The sequence below is a fragment of the Medicago truncatula genome, chromosome 2 (genome assembly GCF_003473485.1).
Source record: "Medicago truncatula cultivar Jemalong A17 chromosome 2, MtrunA17r5.0-ANR, whole genome shotgun sequence".
In the NCBI taxonomy this organism is placed as follows: domain Eukaryota; kingdom Viridiplantae; phylum Streptophyta; class Magnoliopsida; order Fabales; family Fabaceae; genus Medicago; species Medicago truncatula.
Genome location: NC_053043.1, coordinates 29048804 through 29059790, shown reverse-complemented (window position 1 = coordinate 29059790; position 10987 = coordinate 29048804). Strand labels below are relative to the sequence as shown.

Genomic DNA, 10987 nt, shown 5'->3' with positions numbered 1-10987 from the left:
GAATGTGGGGGGGATTTGGCTTTGGCAATATTTGGCACGGCCGTGCCAGTGTGAGCACGGGCCGTGCCAAGGTTCTGGATAGATTGGCTTCAAAATTTTCCGTTTTCTTGAATCATACTCGGAAAATTACCTACAAAATAATTAAAAACAAAACAACAAAACAAAACAAAAGCAGTTAAATGCGTGGGTTGCCTCCCATGAAGCGCTTCTTTATAGTCATTAGCTTGACGTTTAAAGAAAGTGTCCATTAGAAAGGGTCAAAGATATTGTATTGTGTAGATGACGCTAAAAAGCGTTCTTTCACATCATGTTCTTTGACCATATTGCAATAATAAAGGGTGGGACCTTCCTTAACATTTTCGAACTCAAATCCTACCATGTCATCTGTAACGCCCACTTTCGTTTAATCGTTATTTAATCGAGTTTAGGTGATTATATTATATTTATATAATATATGTATGATTTTGATATGTTTTGATAAATTGTGGTGATTTTGGTGATTTGATTGATGACGTGTTAGGTTATGAGTTTTGGAGGAATTGATAAGATTAGAGAATTTATTTTATTGTTAAATAAAATAAAGATTTGAAAAATATTTAGTTGAGGGCTGTTTTGATATTTTAGATAGTTTTGGGGGAGAAAGTGAGATAAGATAAGTTATTAGAAAGAGGTATAAATAGGAGAAGACCTAATATTTTAGAAACTCATTGTACGTGAAAACTTTTGGAAAAGGGAGAAAAAGCTTAGAAGGGAGAAGAGCATAGAGAGAGCTGCGATTTCTTCATAACCAGGTAAGGGTGAGACTAATAATTCAATAATGTTAATTACTGTAATTCTGATGATTAGTTGACCAAGTTAGGATTGATTTAGAGAAGTTTTGGAATTAGGTCAAAGCCCTAAAAATTGATGATCAAACGGTAAAACTTGTTTAGATTGATGTAAGAACCGTCCTATAACCTTAGAACATGTTTAGGATGAATTCTGGAATCAAAATTAGGCTTTGAACCATGTTGTGTGAGGGATTTTTGAGAAAAACCCTAGTCTGCCCGTGCTTCTGTTCATCGCTCGCCACGGCGAGTGATGATCCTCGCCTCGCGAGTGATGAACTTCATCGCTCGCCACGCGAGCCCCTTTCCTTCGCCTCGCGAGTTGTTTGGTTCAACTCGCCATGGCGAGCAACCTTCCTCGCCTCGCGAGCTTAGGCAGAGTGCATGTCATATTTCGTGTTTCGACCTTTTTAGTTGAATCTTGTATGCCTTTGAGTACCTGAACTTACCTAGTATTGATTAGGAATGAATGTAGGATCAGAGGGAACCCAGAACAAGCTTAGTTTGTGAGTTGAGTGGTTCTCGCCATGGCGAGTAAGTACTCTCGCCTCGCGAGTACAACCAGGATGAACTTGATTTTGTGTTTGTGCGATCTGTGTCGCACTTTTTGGTCCAGAGTGAACCCCTAATTGGTAATGAAACCTTATGATAACGTTTAATGCAGTCTGTAAAGCTATTGAGTTAAGTTGATATTATTTGAGCATGATTAAGGTATTATGCAATATGTAAGATATAATTGAAATGATTATGATTCTAGTAAATTGTTGTTGATATATTGATATCTCCTTGCTGTTATGCGACTTGACTATGCTGCTGCTGTTATTTAACTGAGTAAGCAATGTTTATATATGAATATAATGAAAATGATGACGTTTTGCATCAAGTTATTGAATGCACATGATTACGATGATTATGATGACGATTGGTACCACATGCATATAAGGAGTCTAGGAGCATTGTCACATTGTCATGATTAAGATGCCTTGTTGATAATGAATGGATATGTGATTATGTGATAAGTGTTATTTGAATATGTTATGTTGTTTATAATGATTGGATATATGATTACGTGATAACTGTTTAGCATTTATGCAAAGTTAATAATGGAATGATTGATGTTAATTTATGATTCGCAATTACATTGATTAATGTTATTTTATTATGAAATCTCACCCCTTCTGCTTGAAAATGTTGCCCTTCGTATGGGTAACTTGCAGGTGATCGTGCTTAGTGTGCAGTTGCTTCGTGAGTTGGCCTTGCCTTCACTGTGTCGTCTAGGTCGCTCTGATACGTAACGGGATGGGGTTTTATGCTATAACATGCTTCATTCTTTTACGTGAACTGCTTATGTTTTGATAAACTCTTTTGAGATACTTATTGGGCCTGCGTGCCGAAAACGTTTATGTTTTATGTTTATGATTTTCCGCTGCTATGTTAAAGATATTTGTGAAGGTTAAATCATTATTTAACTGTTTTGGATTACGTTTCTATGTGATATCCCGTTTATGGTTTTTACTCTGATAATTGTTTAAGAAATTTGTATATTGGGAAAACGGGGTGTTGCAATTGGTATCAGAGCAGGTCGATCCGTCCGGTCAATTAGAGAGTCGTGTCGAGTCTTAGTAATATTTATATTACTATCTTATGTTGTTGTTGCTACTTTTGTAGAATATCCGAAATGGCTGGAAGAAACGATGCTGCGTTAGCTGCTGCTCTACAGGCTGTTGCCCAAGCTGTGGGACAACAACCTAACGTGAATGCTGGTGCAAATGCTGAAGCTAGGATGTTGGAGACGTTCATGAAGAAGAACCCTCCGACTTTCAAAGGACGTTATGACCCTGATGGAGCCCAGACGTGGCTTAAGGAGATTGAGAGGATTTTCCGAGTTATGCAGTGCACTGAAGATCAGAAGGTGCGGTTTGGTACTCATCAGCTGGCCGATGAAGCTGATGACTGGTGGGTTGCTATTCTGCCTACCCTCGAGCAGGAAGGAGCTGTCGTGACTTGGGCTGTGTTCAGGAGAGAGTTCCTGAGAAGATACTTTCCGGAAGATGTTCGCGGGAAGAAAGAGATCGAATTCCTTGAGCTGAAGCAAGGAAATATGTCCGTGACAGAGTATGCTGCCAAGTTCGTGGAGCTGTCTAAGTTCTATCCGCACTATACTGCAGAGAATGCTGAGTTCTCGAGATGCATCAAGTTCGAGAACGGTTTGAGGCCCGACATCAAGAGGGCGATTGGATACCAGCAGCTGAGAGTTTTTCAGGATTTGGTTAACAGCTGCAGGATCTATGAGGAGGATACCAAGGCTCACTACAAGGTAGTGAATGAAAGGAAGGGCAAGGGACAGCAGAGTCGTCCTAAGCCGTACAGTGCCCCCGCTGACAAAGGGAAACAGAAGATGGTCGATGTTAGGCGGCCTAAGAAGAAGGATGCTGCAGAGATTGTGTGTTTCAATTGTGGTGAGAAAGGCCACAAGAGCAACGTCTGCCCTGAGGAAATCAAGAAGTGTGTCCGGTGTGGTAAGAAGGGTCATGTTGTAGCTGATTGCAACCGTACAGACATTGTTTGCTTTAATTGCAATGGAGAGGGTCACATTAGTTCACAGTGTACTCAGCCTAAGAGGGCGCCGACTACTGGTAGGGTCTTTGCTTTGACTGGGACTCAGACAGAGAATGAGGATCGTTTGATCAGAGGTACTTGCTATATTAATAATACTCCTTTAGTTGCTATTATTGATACTGGTGCTACGCATTGTTTTATTGCTTTCGATTGTGTTTCTGCTTTGGGTCTTGTTTTGTCTGATATGAATGGAGAGATGGTTGTCGAAACTCCAGCTAAGGGTTCGGTGACTACTTCTCTCGTATGTTTGAAATGTCCTTTGTCTATGTTTGGTCGTGATTTTGACATGGATTTAGTTTGTCTACCTTTGAGTGGTATGGATGTGATTTTGGGAATGAACTGGTTAGAGTACAACCACGTTCTTATTAATTGTTTTAGCAAGTCAGTGCATTTCTCTTCCGTCGAAGAGGAAAGTGGTGCAGAGTTTTTATCTACTAAGCAGCTGAAGCAACTGGAACGCGACGGTATCTTGATGTTTTCGTTGATGGCTACTTTATCTATTGAGAATCAAGCAGTGATTGACAGGTTACCGGTGGTGTGTGAATTTCCTGAAGTTTTTCCAGATGAGATTCCTGATGTGCCTCCAGAGAGAGAAGTTGAGTTTTCTATTGATCTTGTTCCTGGAACGAAGCCGGTCTCGATGGCACCTTATCGTATGTCTGCTTCTGAGTTATCTGAGTTGAAGAAACAGTTAGAAGACTTGCTTGAGAAGAAGTTTGTTAGACCAAGTGTTTCACCTTGGGGAGCGCCGGTTTTGCTAGTAAAGAAGAAAGATGGTAGTATGCGGTTGTGTATTGATTATCGGCAGTTGAACAAGGTAACTATCAAGAATAGGTATCCACTTCCGAGAATTGATGATTTGATGGATCAGCTAGTGGGTGCACGAGTTTTCAGCAAGATTGATTTGAGATCAGGCTATCACCAGATTAAAGTAAAAGACGAAGATATGCAGAAGACGGCTTTCAGAACGCGTTATGGTCACTATGAATATAAAGTTATGCCTTTCGGTGTGACCAATGCACCTGGAGTGTTTATGGAGTATATGAATCGCATCTTCCATGCATTTTTGGATCGGTTCGTAGTTGTGTTTATCGACGATATTTTGATCTACTCCAAGACTGAAGAAGAACATGCCGAGCATCTGAAGATTGTTTTGCAAGTGTTGAAAGAGAAGAAGCTTTATGCTAAATTGTCTAAGTGTGAATTCTGGTTGAAAGAAGTGAGTTTTCTAGGCCATGTTATTTCTGGTGATGGTATTGCAGTGGATCCGTCTAAAGTTGAAGCGGTATCACAGTGGGAGACTCCTAAGTCAGTTACTGAGATTAGAAGTTTCTTGGGTTTAGCTGGTTACTATAGAAGGTTTATTGAAGGGTTTTCTAAGTTAGCTCTTCCGCTAACGCAATTGACTTGTAAAGGTAAAACTTTTGTGTGGGACGTCCATTGTGAGAAAAGTTTCGGTGAATTGAAGAAGCGTTTGACAACTGCTCCAGTGTTAATTTTGCCGAAGTCAGATGAACCTTTTGTGGTATATTGTGATGCGTCCAAGTTGGGTTTAGGAGGCGTACTTATGCAAGAAGGTAAAGTGGTAGCTTATGCTTCAAGACAGTTGAGAGTTCATGAGAAGAATTATCCTACGCATGACCTCGAGTTGGCGGCTGTAGTCTTTGTATTGAAGATCTGGAGACATTATTTGTATGGTTCGAGGTTTGAGGTGTTTAGTGATCACAAGAGTTTGAAGTATTTGTTCGATCAGAAGGAATTGAATATGAGACAGCGAAGATGGCTCGAATTGTTGAAGGATTATGACTTTGGTTTGAATTATCATCCAGGTAAAGCTAATGTTGTTGCAGATGCCTTGAGTAGGAAGACATTGCATATGTCCGCCATGATGGTCAGAGAGTTCGAATTGCTTGAACAGTTTAGAGATATGAGTTTGGTTTGCGAATGGTCACCTCAGAGTGTGAAACTGGGTATGCTGAAGATTGATAGTGAATTTCTGAAAGGTATCAAGGAAGCACAGAAAGTTGATGTAAAGTTTGTGGACTTGTTGATTGCTAGAGATCAGACTGAAGACAGTGATTTTAAAATCGATGATCAAGGTGTGTTGAGATTCCGAGGAAGAATTTGTATCCCAGACAATGAAGAGATTAAGAAGATGATTCTTGAAGAGAGTCATAGAAGTAGCTTGAGTATTCATCCGGGAGCTACGAAGATGTATCATGATCTAAAGAAGATTTTCTGGTGGTCTGGTTTGAAACGAGATGTGGCACAGTTTGTGTATTCCTGTTTAGTTTGTCAGAAGTCGAAAGTCGAGCATCAGAAACCCGCTGGGATGATGGTACCTTTAGACGTGCCAGAATGGAAATGGGATAGTATATCCATGGATTTTGTGACGAGTTTGCCAAATACTCCTAGAGGGAACGACGCAATTTGGGTTATTGTTGATAGGTTGACGGAGTCAGCTCATTTCCTACCTATTAATATTAGTTTCCCTGTTGCCCAGTTGGCAGAGATTTACATCAAAGAGATTGTGAAGTTGCATGGTGTTCCTTCGAGCATTGTATCAGATAGAGATCCAAGATTTACTTCTAGATTTTGGAAAAGTTTGCAAGAGGCCTTGGGTTCGAAGTTGAGATTGAGTTCGGCGTATCATCCACAGACAGATGGTCAGTCGGAGAGGACAATTCAGTCGCTAGAGGATTTGTTGAGAATTTGTGTTCTTGAGCAAGGAGGAACTTGGGATAGTCATCTTCCATTGATCGAGTTCACATATAATAATAGTTATCATTCTAGTATTGGAATGGCACCGTTCGAAGCTTTGTATGGTCGGAGATGCAGAACTCCGTTGTGTTGGTTTGAATCAGGAGAAAGAGTGGTCTTAGGACCAGAGATTGTTCAGCAAACTACTGAGAAAGTTCAGATGATCCAAGAGAAAATGAAGGCGTCGCAGAGTCGACAAAAGAGTTATCATGATAAGCGTAGAAAAGATCTTGAATTCCAAGAAGGAGACCACGTGTTTTTGAGAGTCACTCCTATGACTGGTGTAGGACGTGCTTTGAAGTCAAAGAAATTGACCCCGAAGTTCATTGGTCCGTATCAGATATTGGAAAGAGTTGGAACGGTGGCTTACCGAGTGGGTTTACCGCCGCATCTTGCGAATTTGCACAACGTTTTCCATGTGTCGCAACTTCGAAAGTATGTTCCGGATCCATCTCATGTAATCCAAAGCGACGATGTGCAAGTTAGAGACAACCTTACGGTAGAGACTTTACCGGTAAGGATTGATGATCGTAAAGTGAAGACGTTGAGAGGCAAGGAGATACCTCTCGTGAGAGTCGTTTGGTCGGGAGCGACTGGTGAAAGCTTGACGTGGGAGCTTGAGAGTAAGATGCTGGAGTCTTATCCAGAGTTGTTTGCTTGAGGTAAATTTTCGAGGACGAAAATCCTTTAAGTGGGGGAGAGTTGTAACGCCCACTTTCGTTTAATCGTTATTTAATCGAGTTTAGGTGATTATATTATATTTATATAATATATGTATGATTTTGATATGTTTTGATAAATTGTGGTGATTTTGGTGATTTGATTGATGACGTGTTAGGTTATGAGTTTTGGAGGAATTGATAAGATTAGAGAATTTATTTTATTGTTAAATAAAATAAAGATTTGAAAAATATTTAGTTGAGGGCTGTTTTGATATTTTAGATAGTTTTGGGGGAGAAAGTGAGATAAGATAAGTTATTAGAAAGAGGTATAAATAGGAGAAGACCTAATATTTTAGAAACTCATTGTACGTGAAAACTTTTGGAAAAGGGAGAAAAAGCTTAGAAGGGAGAAGAGCATAGAGAGAGCTGCGATTTCTTCATAACCAGGTAAGGGTGAGACTAATAATTCAATAATGTTAATTACTGTAATTCTGATGATTAGTTGACCAAGTTAGGATTGATTTAGAGAAGTTTTGGAATTAGGTCAAAGCCCTAAAAATTGATGATCAAACGGTAAAACTTGTTTAGATTGATGTAAGAACCGTCCTATAACCTTAGAACATGTTTAGGATGAATTCTGGAATCAAAATTAGGCTTTGAACCATGTTGTGTGAGGGATTTTTGAGAAAAACCCTAGTCTGCCCGTGCTTCTGTTCATCGCTCGCCACGGCGAGTGATGATCCTCGCCTCGCGAGTGATGAACTTCATCGCTCGCCACGCGAGCCCCTTTCCTTCGCCTCGCGAGTTGTTTGGTTCAACTCGCCAACCTTCCTCGCCTCGCGAGCTTAGGCAGAGTGCATGTCATATTTCGTGTTTCGACCTTTTTAGTTGAATCTTGTATGCCTTTGAGTACCTGAACTTACCTAGTATTGATTAGGAATGAATGTAGGATCAGAGGGAACCCAGAACAAGCTTAGTTTGTGAGTTGAGTGGTTCTCGCCATGGCGAGTAAGTACTCTCGCCTCGCGAGTACAACCAGGATGAACTTGATTTTGTGTTTGTGCGATCTGTGTCGCACTTTTTGGTCCAGAGTGAACCCCTAATTGGTAATGAAACCTTATGATAACGTTTAATGCAGTCTGTAAAGCTATTGAGTTAAGTTGATATTATTTGAGCATGATTAAGGTATTATGCAATATGTAAGATATAATTGAAATGATTATGATTCTAGTAAATTGTTGTTGATATATTGATATCTCCTTGCTGTTATGCGACTTGACTATGCTGCTGCTGTTATTTAACTGAGTAAGCAATGTTTATATATGAATATAATGAAAATGATGACGTTTTGCATCAAGTTATTGAATGCACATGATTACGATGATTATGATGACGATTGGTACCACATGCATATAAGGAGTCTAGGAGCATTGTCACATTGTCATGATTAAGATGCCTTGTTGATAATGAATGGATATGTGATTATGTGATAAGTGTTATTTGAATATGTTATGTTGTTTATAATGATTGGATATATGATTACGTGATAACTGTTTAGCATTTATGCAAAGTTAATAATGGAATGATTGATGTTAATTTATGATTCGCAATTACATTGATTAATGTTATTTTATTATGAAATCTCACCCCTTCTGCTTGAAAATGTTGCCCTTCGTATGGGTAACTTGCAGGTGATCGTGCTTAGTGTGCAGTTGCTTCGTGAGTTGGCCTTGCCTTCACTGTGTCGTCTAGGTCGCTCTGATACGTAACGGGATGGGGTTTTATGCTATAACATGCTTCATTCTTTTACGTGAACTGCTTATGTTTTGATAAACTCTTTTGAGATACTTATTGGGCCTGCGTGCCGAAAACGTTTATGTTTTATGTTTATGATTTTCCGCTGCTATGTTAAAGATATTTGTGAAGGTTAAATCATTATTTAACTGTTTTGGATTACGTTTCTATGTGATATCCCGTTTATGGTTTTTACTCTGATAATTGTTTAAGAAATTTGTATATTGGGAAAACGGGGTGTTGCATCATCACTCACTTGAAAAACTATCCTACCACTCTTAACATCAACTATAGCACCCGCAGTGGCGAGGAAGGGTCTTCCTAGAATCATAGGGCAATCATGGTCTTCCTCGATGTCAACAACCACAAAGTCAGTCGGGATGTATATCCCTTCTATCTTAACGGGGATGTCTTCAACATATCCAACTATGGGGATAACAGAACGATCGGCTAACTTTAATGTCATCTCGGTAGGTTTCAACTCTCCTATTCCCATCTTTTTAAAGAGGGGTAGAGGCAACAAACTAACAATGGCTCCTAAGTCGCACAAGGCTTTGTCAACGGTTTCTTTCCCTATCATACAAGGGATGGCAAAACTACCTGGATCTCTAAGCTTTTGGGGTTGCTTCTTGATGATTGCACTACTTTCCCTAGTTAAAGCTATTGTCTCTTTGTGATCTATAGCCTTTTTCTTTGAAAAAATTTCTTTTATAAACTTGGCATATAGAGGCATTCGAGACAAAGCTTCCGCAAGCGGAATCTTCATGCAGATTTTCTTAAGGGTGTTGACGAACTTATCGAATTGAGCCTCCAAGTTAAGCTTAGTAAGCCTTGATGGGTTAAGGGCTTTGTTCTTATCAAGCGGTTTCTCACTTTCTATCACACCTTTCTTACCAAAAAGCCTAACACTCTCTCCCTTAATTCTTTTGGCTTTAGCAATTGTCTCTTCCAGCTTACTACCCCCACAAGAAATGGCATTGACATGAGCTTTGGGGTTTGTTTCAGAAATCCCGTTTGGTTTTTCAGTTCTTGAAGTTGTTTATTTTGATTCATCATGCAATTTTCCAACAGAATTTTCAAACTAGACTTCTGAGCCACCCTCTAGTTGTTTGTATAGCCAGGTGGTGCTACTTGCCCATAGGAACCTTGAGGGTTTTTATAAAAGTTTTGATTTGGCCTCGTTCCTTGGTTGTATTGAGCATAGTTTAATTGCTCAATACTGTTAGTAGCACTGCCTAACTGACAATCACCACCAATATGACCAAATATACCACAGATTTCACAAGGAGGAGATGTAGGAGAAGGTGTGACAGCATTAACATTAAGTTTTTCAAATTTTTGAGTTAATGCATCGACCTTAGCAGCAAGGTGATCATAATCAGAGACCTCGTATATACCTGCCTCCTTTTTGGAGGGTGTAGAGGCGGTGATGGCTCTTTCGTTGGTCCATTGGTAATGATTCTTAGCCATATCTTCAATCAATGCGTAAGCCTCCGTATAATTCTTGTTCATTAGTGCTCCACCTGCAGCTGCATCAACAGACATCTTAGTGGTATATGTTAGGCCATTATAAAAAGTGTGGACTATGAGCCACTTTTCCAAACCATGGTGGGGAAAAAGTCTAAGCATTTCCTTGAAACGCTCCCACACATCATAGAGAGACTCCCCATCTTTTTGGTTGAACCGCGTGATTTGGTCTCTTAGTTTGGCGGTTTTAGAAGGGGGAAAGAATCGGGCAAGGAATGCTCGCCTCATTTGATCCCATGAAGTGATGGAACCGACTTCAACGGAATGGAACCAAGCACTAGCTCTATCCCTTAAGGAAAAGGGAAAGAGATGAAGTCTTACGGCTTCTTGGTTCTCTTTTATAGTGCCACTTAGTCTAAGGAAGGAAGAAATATGGAGATTTGGATCCTCAATGGGTGATCCAGAAAACTGATTTTGCTGCACCAAATTAAGTAGTGCAGGCTTGATCTCGAAGTTGTTACCCTCAACCGTTGGGTACACGATAATAGCTTGTGGCTCTTCCGTTGAAGGAGTAGCATACTCTTTGAGAATGCGTTCAGCCATAGCAGTATTATTTTGTGCCTCTCTCTTTTTCTTATGCAAATATCTTTCGATCTCAGGAATAAATTCTCCGAGACTTTTACTTCTTCGCATAAGAAATCGAGAACCCAAGAAGTTAGTGGTAACACAAAGAGAAAAGAGGAAGAAGAAGGAGTTCTAATCACAAAGAAAGAGTTAATTAAATTAGTTTACTCCCCGGCAGCGGCGCCAAAAACTTGATGAGATAAAACCGCAAGTGCACGGTTTTACCGAAGTAGT

General features: G+C 39.9%; 1 non-coding gene across 1 annotated transcript; it reads left to right on the top strand.

The window, feature by feature from the left end:
• Window positions 1-10262: 10262 nt before the first annotated feature.
• Window positions 10263-10369, top strand: LOC120578783 (small nucleolar RNA R71). Its single transcript, XR_005644594.1, has one exon. It is a non-coding gene; the product is annotated as a small nucleolar RNA R71 (small nucleolar RNA).
• The last annotated feature ends 618 nt before the right edge of the window (window positions 10370-10987 follow it).